Source organism: Mus caroli, unplaced genomic scaffold (assembly GCF_978045245.1).
Source record: "Mus caroli unplaced genomic scaffold, Mus_caroli_1 scaffold_1, whole genome shotgun sequence".
Classification (NCBI taxonomy): domain Eukaryota; kingdom Metazoa; phylum Chordata; class Mammalia; order Rodentia; family Muridae; genus Mus; species Mus caroli.
In genome coordinates, this window is record NW_028227256.1 from 13,690,419 (window position 1) to 13,702,623 (window position 12,205).

Consider the following 12,205-nt stretch of genomic DNA (forward strand, 5'->3'; position numbering starts at 1 on the left):
AAGCAAAAGGAGAAGTACTTATGGGCGGGGCAATAGAAATTCTTTCTTTTGGCAGCTACACGGGGAAGCAGGAACTTGGTGGTATCAGGGTGTGGTCAGGACATCGGCGATGACTTAGGGCTGGAACATTCTGTGGTTGTTCTTGGAATCGGTGTGCCGATGGCCCGCTTTTAACCCTTTTCTTTTCAGGGGGAGAGGCCCAATTCAGAGATCAAGAGTTGTCTTAATAGCTCCCAGCATGTACCATGATGTCCAGTGGCAGGTGTTGCTACTTCTCCTGTTGCTCCTCCCTCCTCCTGCTGCTCCTCCCTCCTCCTGCTCCTCTTCCTCCTTTTTCTTCTGACTCAAAAGTCAGGTTCTCACTCTGTAGCTCAAGATGGTCTTGGATTCCTTACACTTCTGTCTTTGCCTCTTAGGTGCTGAGATTACAAATCAGATGTGTTGCTTGTATTTTAAAGATCTTAGTGTCTAATTTAAGCAGGTACTGGGAAATGTAAAAATACAGATATAACATCAAGGAAGATTATTTTTTTGCATTATAATTATTTATTTTTTCTAGTGTTGGGAATTGAATAAATGGCTTCACAGATGCTAAGCATGCATTCTACCACTGAGTTACATTCTATGTCCTCTTTTGATAACTTACAAGCTTATGTGAGCATTACTTTTATAAACTATGAGATAAATTATATTAAAAATAGAGTAAATTTACTATTGGTGCTTTAAAAATACTATTATCATATAATATGTTATATGATATTATATAAATATATTTTTCAATCAAAGTAGATCAAAGTAGACAAGAAGTCCCAAAGTCAGCTGTTTGTGACTATGGGGTAGGGGTGCCTTGCTGACCTTGAAAGAAATGCCCCGTCCCTATATATTCACTTTATATTCCTATTGCTGCCTCGTTCCTGGTCTCAAATTCACATAGTCCCTTTCCCAACTGCTCTGCTTTTCCTCTGAGAGGGTGGACCACCCTGGGTATCTCCCTACCCTGGCACATCAAGTCTCTGCAGAGCTAGGTGCATCCTCTCCTCCTGAGGCCAGACAAGGAAGATTTTCATAGTATGGATCCCTAGAAACAGATGGCATACGGTACCACACCCTGCAGATGGAAGAAGAGATTGGTTTCCAAGGGCACAGAACATAATAGAATATGTAATCAACTTGTGTTAGAAAGTTTTCTAATGACAACAGAAACATATTGGAAAGTTTCCTTATAATGGCAGACTAGCCAGGTAACAGTTACCTAGGCCTTAATATTTTACCTAGACCTTAACAACTCAATCAAACATCACTTTAAACATGGGTGCTTCCTTCTACAAACCAACTTTACCTTCATTGTTTGGGATTAGAGGTGTGTACTAAGGGTGTGTCTGTACTCCAGCTGGAGGGACTAAAGTGTATGCTAAGGGCCGAGCCACAACTCAACTAGAAACAGTTATTTTTTCTGATAAATAACACAATCTTGGGGTTCACAGTGTGATCAAATATCCTGCAAGAGTCTGGCCATCTGGGGCTGAAGAGTCAGCTTTGATTATCAAGAGACCAGCACCACTGAAATGAGTGAAACCTTTCAGTTACAAGGACAGTTGATGCTTGTCAGCTGGAACTGAGAAATTAGCAGTGATTAAGAGGAGACTAGCATAGCTGGATGGTGGTTATGCATACCTTTAAACTCTACTCAGGAGGTAGAGGCAGGAGAACCTCTGTGAGTTCAAGGCCAGCCTGGTCTACAGATTAAGGTCCAGGATAGCCAAAATTAAACAGAGAAACCCTGTCTCAAAACATAGAAGGAAGGAGGAAGAGTCCAGTATCATTGAGCTGAAACCTTCTGAGAAGTGTTTTTTTTTTTTTTTTTTTTTTAAAGATTTATTTATTTATTATATGTAAGTACACTGTAGCTGTCTTCAGACACTCCAGAAGAGGGCGCCAGATCTCGTTACGGATGGTTGTGAGCCACCATGTGGTTGCTGGGATTTGAACTCTGGACCTTCAGAAGAGCAGTCGGGTGCTCTTACCCACTGAGCCATCTCACCAGCCCCTGAGAAGTGTTTTGTGAAGGCACACAAAAGCTATGTTCCAGAGACAGCTAAGGTTATTCCTCATGCTGGCAGTGGGAGTTGGTGGTAGTTTAAAAGTCACTCAGGTCATACTGGTTTTGAAGAAATGAAAGGATCATGGAAAGCAGCTGAGACTTGGAACTGTGAGAGGCCAGGAGAGTCCATTGGTGAAGGTGCCTTAGTGGAGGTTATTGGTGAAGTGCAGCCCAGTTGCTACGGAAGACCCCAGCTTTTTAAAGATGTCAGGACAATGGGATGACCACCAAGAACAGCAGCAGCAGAGTGGGGGCAGCGAGAGCCAAGAAGACAAGCTGTGTGCATTGCAGAGGGCAGAGCTGGAGAAGTGATTTAAGCTCCTGAGCCCAGAAGATTGTGAGTGAATCCAAGACAACTGGACATTGAACTATTTATACTGTTGGATATTGGTTTTGCTTTGTTTAGGTTGCTACTGTGCCCTGGTTCTTTTCCCTTGTAGGAAGTATTTAACTTAATTTTGACTTTTATAGGAACTCATCATTGAGAGACTTTGAACTTTTAAATGCGATTTTGGATATTTTAAAAAAGACTGAATTTTTACTGCGTTTGAATTTGTAAAGACTGTGATAATTTTACAGTAAAATTTAACACAAGCTAAAGTCTAGCTCTAAGACACATGCATAACCCTGTCTGGCTCAGCTCCACATCTTCACTTTTCTTTACCTTCCCTCTCTGTAATGGGCGTTGATCTTCTGAGCCCCGCGTTACTGTCAGTAGTAGGTCAGCTAGAGCATGCTTTTGATACTGGATAGAAGCAATCCCAAGTGAGACTACGACCCTGCCACTCTCCTGTGGCTTCTCCACCTCCAGGTCTTTTCTCCCCACCAACCACTGATGCACTGGGGTAGAACCCAGCTTCACCACCCTCCCTCACTCAAGTGCTTGCCATTTGGTTATCTATTATTAAACTAAATTTCGTGAACCTGGTGGGGTGCTCAGCCTGTTTGCTCACAAGACATTAGGAGCAAAACCAGACCTGCATTTGCTCTGAATCTACATCTATTGGATGAATGAATATTTTTTTCTTATAAAAGATTCAAGTTATGTGCATGTCATCATTTGACTAATACTTACTGGTTACCTGCTGTATGTTCATCTGTTTTAAGCACTGCTGTTATAGCACTGAACAACAGAAAACATAACAAAGTAAATCTCTCTTACTGATTGATGTTAGTCATAGGTGGCATAGTAGAGCGAGAAGCTCAACAAATGCTAAGCCTTCATTTTCCAAAGGAGCAGAGAGGTTTAGCCTTCTTGGAAAAGACTGATACCCAGCTAGCTCAATCCAATTACTTTATTTAAACATCATACAAGGTTAATTTGGGCTGGGAAAGGTCCCAGCTACCAAAGTTAAGTTGCTCTTTGCTGCACACGAGAACAGACAATCCACACAAATCTCAGTCCCTTTTGATCATGGCTAGTTGTATTCCAGGTTTGCCAGGAGTGACTTAGGACTGAGGCTGGTGTAGCTCCAAGCTCTCATGTAGTACCATGTGCAGATTCTTTAACGAGACACTATTTCCCCAGGTTCAAACAGTCTCATAACAATTTCTCAGCCTCTATTGATTAACCCAAACATAGCAAAGGCTCTGCTGAAACATTTCACTCAAAGCCAGACACAAAGGCTTTACTATACATAGCAGTACATTCTGTCTTCAAAGAATCTATATTTTCAAGGAGAAAGTGTATGACAGGGTATTTTATAAGCAAACACATCATGTACATGCCACACTTACAGAAATGGGAGACATGGCAGCGAGAAAGGAAGTGACATTTGTAGTTTTATATAGGGTGACTGGAAAGACCTCACTCAGAAGGTGAAGTTTGAAAGAGTGGATAAGCAAGGCATGTGGTTTTCTGTGGGTAAAGGCATTGCAAGTTGAGAGAACTGTTGGAGTCAATGTCCTGGGGTTGGAGTGTGCATAGTGATCTTGCAGAAGAAGAGGGAGGTGCTTATGAGGCAAGAGGAGCCAGAGGTGTGTGGGGAGAGAGTAGGCACATGCTGGAGTTTGACAAACCATCCTTAGGACTTGGGCTGCTGCTTTAAGAGATGGAAAACCACTAGAAGGTTTTGTAGGGAATGCTATCACTCACACTTTAAAAAGGCATGGTCTGGCATCCATCTGTTGACATGGAAAGAAGTTGCATGAGTTTTGGCAGCAGTTTGGGTAGGGAAGGAAGTTGAGAGACTTGAAGTAATCCAGGTATTAGATGGAGGAGGTGTAAGAGTGATCTATGCCGAGTTTATTCTGAAGATATAACCAACTACAAAATCACTTCTGCTACTGATTGGATGTAAGATATGAAAAAGAAAAGCTGAGATGATTTAGTTGCCTCTGAGCAAATGTAGGGATGGAGTTATTGCTTGAGGTGGAAAAGTTGGGGGGAATGGGTTTTAGGACATAAGAGTCATGGAGCTTGCATTTGGAAATTTGAAAATATATACTAGGCATCTAAGTGGAGACTTTGAAAAGACTACAGACTACCTGAGTCTGAAGTTCAGGAATGAGTTCTGGACTGGAGATAAACATTTGGATGTTGTCAACAGAGGAAATGAGTAGATATAGAGAAAGCAAGAGGTCCCAGGACCAAAGTCTAGAGTACTCTGAATCTTAGAAGGACCTTCCAAAAGACTGAGTTGGAAGCTTCACCTATTGACTCAAATCTGTAATCCCAGGTAATCTATACGCTGAGTGAGATATGAGAATCACAAGTTCAGGAGCTCTGTGTAACTTGAAGGAAGCTTTTCAAAATGATAGGTATGGGTCTTGAGAAATATCTCAGTAGTTAGCAAGAGAATGTCCTGCTCTTCCAGGAGACCAGAGTTTGGTTCTATTTCAGGTAGCTTACATATTATAGACTTCCAAATGCCTATAATTCTGTCTCCAGATCCACAGGGTCAGGCTCCATACATTATTAAAAATAAAGCAGAATCAGACATCTTTGTCATGAACTAGAAACCTAGGGAAATGGAAACTCCAAGGAATCTATGAGGGTGACCCTAGCTAAGATTCCTAGTAACGAGGGATATGAAGTCTAAGCTGGCCATCTCCTATAGCCAGGCAAGACTTCCAAGGGAAGGATTGGGACACTAACTCACCCATAAACCTTTGATCCACAGTTTGTCTTGCCTACAAGATGCATTGAGGTAAAGATGGGGCAGAAATCGAGGGAACAAGACCCATGCCCATGAGAGGGATCCCACCCTGACACTGCTAATGATATTATTCTTAATGATATTCTGTTATTCTTGAAGACAGGAGCCTATCATAATTGCTATCTGAGAGACTTCACCCAAAAAAAACTGATGAAAACAGATGCAGAGGCTCATAGCCAAACATTATGTAGAACTTGAGGAATCCTTCAGCAGAGGGGGAGGAAAGGCTTGAAGGAGCTAGAGGGGTCAAGGACAACACAAGATTTAGCCACCAGTGGCTACATGTACTGGGTTCCTGAAAGGAAAGCTGGGGCTGTATGGGAGGGATGGTGAGAGAAGAATAAGACCAAGATAATCTTTCTGATCAAGGCCCAATGTTTACTTTTTGAGTCTGATCTAAAAAAAAGGTGGGGGGGGGGACCCATCCCTCACTACTGCAGGATCTTGTGGCTTGTCAGGATCGTCTTGATCTTGTCAGGAAAACAAGTTCAGACTCTCAATGGGTAGTGGTGTCTTGGAGGAAGCTGCAGATGTGGCAGGACAATAGACTTTACCTAGCTTGGGTACCTAGGAAGACTCCAACCTAGGTGGGCTAGCCACTCAAGGCTGGGGGAGGGCACAACAAGAAAACCTACAGAATCAACCAATTTGCCTGAACTACCAATCAGGGGTCCTGCATGTGAAGGAGCCAGAGGGGTCAAGAATACCACAGGAAAATCTACAGAATCAGCTAACCTGGGCTAATAGGGGCTCGCAGAGACTAAACTATCAATCAGAAAGCATGTGTAGCACTGACCTGGGCTCTCTGCATATATGAAACATACATTCAGCTTGGTCTTCATATGGGACTTCTAACAGGAGCAGAGGCTATCTCTGACTCCATTGCCTGCCTTTGGATCTCTTCCCCCTAACTGGGCTGCTTTGTCTAACCTCAATAGGAGAAGATGTACCCAGTCTTACTGCAACTTAGTAATACCAGGGTGGGTTAATCTCCATGGAAGCCTTCCCCTTTTCTGAAGAGAAATGGAGGAGTGGAAGTGGACTGGGAGGAGGTGGGGATTGCTGTTGGGATGTAAAGTAAATAATAAAAGTTAAAAACAACAAAAAAATCTAAAATCTTGAGACACACAGAGGCACACCTGCCTCCATGTGACATAATGCAGGAGAAAGAAGATATCCAGAGATCTACCTGCAGTCTTGCCATGCTTCATGGTCAGATAAGGGCTCCCAGAGACCTGTCTGCTGCCACTAGGCATGGTCAGCCTATAGACACAGAGAAGTCTGCCTGCCACCATACTACATGGTGTGAGCAGAGGAGGTCATTCAGAGGCTTGTCAGCCATGTGGCCTACCCACAGTGAGAGCCACTACAATGTAGAATTATGTAACAGTTCAAGCACTAAGAAGAGAGATAGAACTGGAAAAGAAAGAGTGGAGAGGAATAGCCTGTTGTAAATATCCAGCCTCAGCCACCTGAGGCCATGATGAAGTCCCAGCTTGTGCATCTGCTGAGGGTCTTTAAAGGCCGAGTCCATGGCTGTGCAGTGGCAGGGGTCTGTCTTAATGTCCATGGCTCACATTATCACTAGAGACCATGGGGACATCTGTGGTATGGGCAGGCTGTGCAGAACTGGCCCCACTCCTCACTGATTGAGTCACTCTGGAAAATGGGGACCCACTTCCCACCAGAGGCAGCACTCCACACAGCAGACCCTGGTGGTAGGGTGCAGGTGAGCCAGCCTCTGAAATTTGATCTCACCACTTACCTGCTGTGAGGTAGGTGCCTTGGGCCACTACTACCCTCCCTCTCCACTTGTGTTAGTTGGGAGAGCCACCTCCAGGGTCATGAGTTGGGGAGAGCTCCACTGCCCCCTACCAGCTGCAGCTCTTGGGAGAGTGGGTCCCAGCCTTAGCTGGGCAGCATAGTAGTGCTGCCTCTGGTGGTGTAGGTGCCACTGAGCCTACCTCGAAGGCATGAGAGCAAGTGAGCTAAGCCTGCTTCCTGCTGATGGCAGTGTTGGGTGGCCTAGCTGAAGCAGTGCTGGAGAGCTTGCCTTGGTAGTACAGCCGAGGGATAGCCCAAATCCAGAGCTTTGAGTTGGCCCACCCCAAAAATCTATTTGTAAACTGTTGGAACTAGTGAAACAGCCTATTCTGCTGACCAAAGCTGCAGGCTCTCCATGACATAGGGATAACTGGGAGGAGCCCTGGTGAGGAGCCAATATTGATGGTGTCACAGAAGCCAGAGGCCTAGAACCAAGCTGATGATTCATTGCAATGAACACCCTCAAGTGAAAATGTAGGGTATACCATGGGACACACTGTAGCACACTATGGCTTTCACAATGAGTTTTTTCTGTGACTTTATTTATTTGTTTGTTTTTTTATTTATTGCCAAGAACCTGCTTGGAGAGGGGTTCCGAGGAAGGGATGTCTGGGAGCAGCAAAAATAAACAAGTTGCAGTCAAATCATAGGTTACTAGCTGGAGGCCTATGCTCCGCTCAGGATAGCTTTCCAGATTGCTTTCTCTCTGTTCTGTTTTCTCTGAAGATCTCAGACCGCTCTCTCTATATTTTCTGCTCGAACCAGTTCTTCTCCAAGCAGTTCTCTCTTGCTATTCTAAAAAAAAAATTCTCTGGAGAGAATTTTTCTCATCTCTTGCAAATCATAAGCCCAGTCTTTTATTTTACATACCAGTCCATATCAATCACTCCAGGATTTCCCTTATTATCTTATGAACCAGCATCCCATGACCCCAGGCCTTTAATTCTTGAGACAGCAGGCACATATTTTCTTTTAACATTGCAAAAAAATTCAGAGATCTGTCTGCCTCTGTTAAGCACAGATGATAAGGTGGTTGGGTGGGACTCTGCCCTGAAAGTACCATTTCTACCCTCGACTGGGCCTAACCTTGCTCTGTCCCAGGTTGACCCTGAACTCAGAAATCTTCCTGTTTAGCTGGATAGATCTCCTGCAATCACCACTCCTTAAATCTCTTTATGCCCTTCCTTAGCATCTTTCTGACAAGTTGGCTCACAGCACAGCTGTTTTTGTTCCTTTAGATTTGTGAAGCCCCCCATATAATTCATATTTATTGCATCTTTATATTTTGCATAATTGAGAGACTATATATTTTCAAACTCATACATTTTGATTTCTTTTCCACAGCCTTAAGGGCTGTCCTGAAGGTCCCAGAATTTATCATTTTGCTGAGACATTAGCCATATCTTTGTCTCTTGGCTTTGTGCTATCTCTGATTATCATGGAGGACATTCCTTGAAAGAGGAATATAAAAATATGTATATTTTAATACAAGCCAGCCTTATGCCCACAGCAGCCATTGAGACTTGTGGAGGCCCCATGCCAGCTGGCTCTGATCCCAGGGGCAGGAACCATGTCATTTCCTCCATACTAAGGCCATGCAGGACTTAGCAATTCATATGTGTGTGTGTGTGTGTGTGTGTATATGTACGTGTGTTTAATTTTCTTCTGCAGGGGAGGTTGCAAGGGCAGAGGGCACACATGAGAGGACAGGAAGATTAGAGAGACTGGGGTACATGATGTAAAACTCATAAAGAATCAATAGAAAGTTGTAAGGAAAAAACCCCAAATCTTTAAAATAATACTTAAAAAGGAGGGTTATAGTAAGCATTTGTGTAGTAGGAGGATTATTCAATTCTCATTAAATCCTGAGTCCTCGGCAGAAGGGGGAGAGAGACAGACACAGAAAGAGACAGACAGACAGATAGACAGTGTGAGGTCATTTTGAGATTTGGTTAGGGAGCATGTACAATTTTTTTTAGGTATCAATTCTGGTTCTGTGCCTCTCAAATATGGAGTCACACAGCTCTGCGAACCGCCCTGTGGTAACCCACTAAGGCTTGAGGAGGGCACATTCTTACCCACCCTACTCGCCACTAAGGGGGAGAGGGGATCCTAACACAGACTTCCCTCAAAATGTCCTCCACAAACCTCATTTAAGTTATTTATGTATTAAGGATTCCCTAAGGTCTGGGTATGGTGGCGCATGCCTTTAATTCTAGCACTCAGGAGGCAGAGGCAGGCAGATTTTTGTGAATTTTGAGGCCAGCTTATTCGATAGAGAGAGTTCCAGGACAGCCAGAGCTACATATTAAGACCCTGTCTCAAAAAACCAAGATGAAAATAAAAAGTCTCTGCCCTATGCTCAATGTGTCGAGGAATTTGTTAGGTTTCTTGTTCCGTGATGTTGCTGTGTTTATATTGCATCTCTGCTGTGGGGTGGGCCTGGATTCACCAGGACAGTCAGTGTGAGCTTTCCCCAGGAACTGTGGCTGTCTAGGCTGGGCATGTGACAAGCACTGGCTCATCAGAAGGGGAGGGGAAAAATTCCTTGTCTGTGTCACTCTCTAGAGGTAAACCAGACAGCTTGACACCCTTTTTCTGTTCACACGTATCTGATTACCACAACAAAACTAGCCTCTGGGTAACTCTGAGGTTGTACATAAGGGAACGGTGAATCCAAAGAAACAGGAACACTGCTAAAGCCCTCAATTGGTCCAGCCTGCGTTCCGACTGGCTCTGTACCAGCCAGTGTCCTGGCTGGCTCTAGAATTACCATTTACTGGTTTACTGGGTTGAGTACTTCGTGTCTGTACCAAGAACATTCTAGTTGTTTCATTGCTACAGTGCTCCATCCCTGAAGCCAGGCTAACGTCAGCATCTAGCCCTTTGTGCTTTGCCCCTTCCTAGCTTCCTCAGGTGCTTTTCACTCTTCTCGCCCTGCCTGTCTTGTACCAAACTTAGGGCCTGCAGCACGCTAAGGAAGTTCTTTATCACTGAATTATAATTTACAGTTTTCTGTTGCTGATGTTGGCACGGTCAATTTACACACCAGACACCTTAGGTCCAGGGACTGCTTCTTTATTTTATTATTTATTTGTTTATTCATTTATTGAAATAAGCTCTTACTCTAGGCCTGACTGGTCTGGTTCTCATTTTATATAGTCCAGACTGCCCTTACTGTCTTAACAGTCCTCTAGTTTCAGCCTCCTGGGTGCTCAGATTACAGGTATGTGTCATCATATCCACTTTGTACAAATGCTTTAGTTTTAATTTCTTTTAAAATCAGAATTAAAAAAAAAAGACAATGTAGCTTCCTTGGAAGGCTGAAGTGGGAGCATTGCCCACTCCTTCTCTTTCCCCTTTTCTCCCTCGGGTATAACCCTCCTTCTTCCTCAGAAAAGGGGAGCCCTCACATGATTATCAGCCAGCCTTGACATAGCAGGTTGCTGTAAGACGAGGCATCTTCTGTTGAGGTTAGACAAGGCAGCTCAGTTAGGGAAAAGAGATACAGTAGATACAGTGACAGGCAATGGAGTCAGAGACAGCCCCTGCTCTCACGGTTAGGAATCCCACATGAACACCAAGCTGCACAACCGTTACATATGTGCAGAGGGCATAGGCCAATGTCATGCATGCTCTCTGGTTGATCCTTTAGTCTCTGTGAGCCTCGATGGGCCCAGGTTAGTTGATTTTGTAGATTTTCTTGTGATGTTCTTGACCCCCTGGCTTTTTCAGTTCTTCCTCTCCATCTTCCATAAGTTTCCCCAAGCTCTGACCAACATTTGCTGGTGGGTCTCTGCATCTGTTTCCATTAGTTGCTGGGTGAAGCCTCTTTGATGACAGTTATGCTAGGCTCCTGTCTGCAAGTACAGTAGAATATCTTTAACAGTATCCAAGGTGGGTTCCCTCTTGTGGAATGGGTCTCCAGCTGGAACAGTCATTGGTTGGCCATTCTCTTAATTCCTGCTCCATCTATACGCCTCAATATCTTTTCTTTTCTTTTCTTTTCTTTTCTTTTCTTTTCTTTTCTTTTCTTTTCTTTTCTTTTCTTTTCTTTTCTTTTTTTTTTTTTTTTTTTTTTAAATATTTTTATTACATAATTTCCTCAATTACATTTCCAATACTATCCCAAAAGTCCCCCATAGCGCCCCCCACTTCCCTACCCACCCATTCCCATTCTTTTGGCCCTGGCATTCCCCTATATTGGGGCATATAAAGTTTGCAAGTCCAATGGGCCTCTCTTTCCATTGATGGCCGACTAGGCCATCTTTCGATACATATGCAGCTAGAGACAAGAGCTCCAGGGTTCCGGTTAGTACATCATGTTGTTCCAACAATAGGGTTGCAGATCCCTTTAGCTCCTTGGGTACTTTCTCTAGCTTCTCCATTGGGAGCCCTGTGATACATCCAATAGCTGACTGTGAACATCCACTCCTGTGTTTGCTAGGCCCCGGCATCGTCTCACAAGAGACAGCTATATTTGGGTCCTTTCAGCAAGATCTTGCTAGTGTATGCAATGGTGTCAGCGTTTAGAAGCTGATTATGGGACGGATCCCTGGATACAGCAGTCTCTAAATGGACCATCCTTTCATCACAGCTACGAACTTTGTCTCTGTAGCTCCTTCCCTGGGTGTTTTGTTCCCAATTCTAAGAAGGTGCACAGTGTCCACACTTTGGTCTTCATTCTTCTTGAGTTTCATGCGTTTAGCAAATTGTATCTTATATCTTGGGTATCCTAAGTTTTGGGCTAATATCCACTTATCAATGAATACATATTGTGTGAGTTCTTTTGTGATTGTGTTACTTCACTCAAGATGATGCCCTCCAGGTCCATCCATTTGGCTAGGAATTTCATAAATTCATTCTTTTTAATAGCTGAGTAGTACTCCATTGTGTAAATGTACCATAATTTCTGTATCCATTCCTCTGTTGAGGGACATCTGGGTTCTTTCCAGCTTCTGGCTATTATAAATAGGGCTGCTATGAACATAGTGGAGCATGTGTCCTTCTTACCGGTTGGGACATCTTCTGGATATATGCCCAGGAGAGGTATTGCTGGATCCTCCGGTAGTACTATGTCCAATTTTCTGAGGAACCGCCAGACTGATTTCCAGAGTGGTTG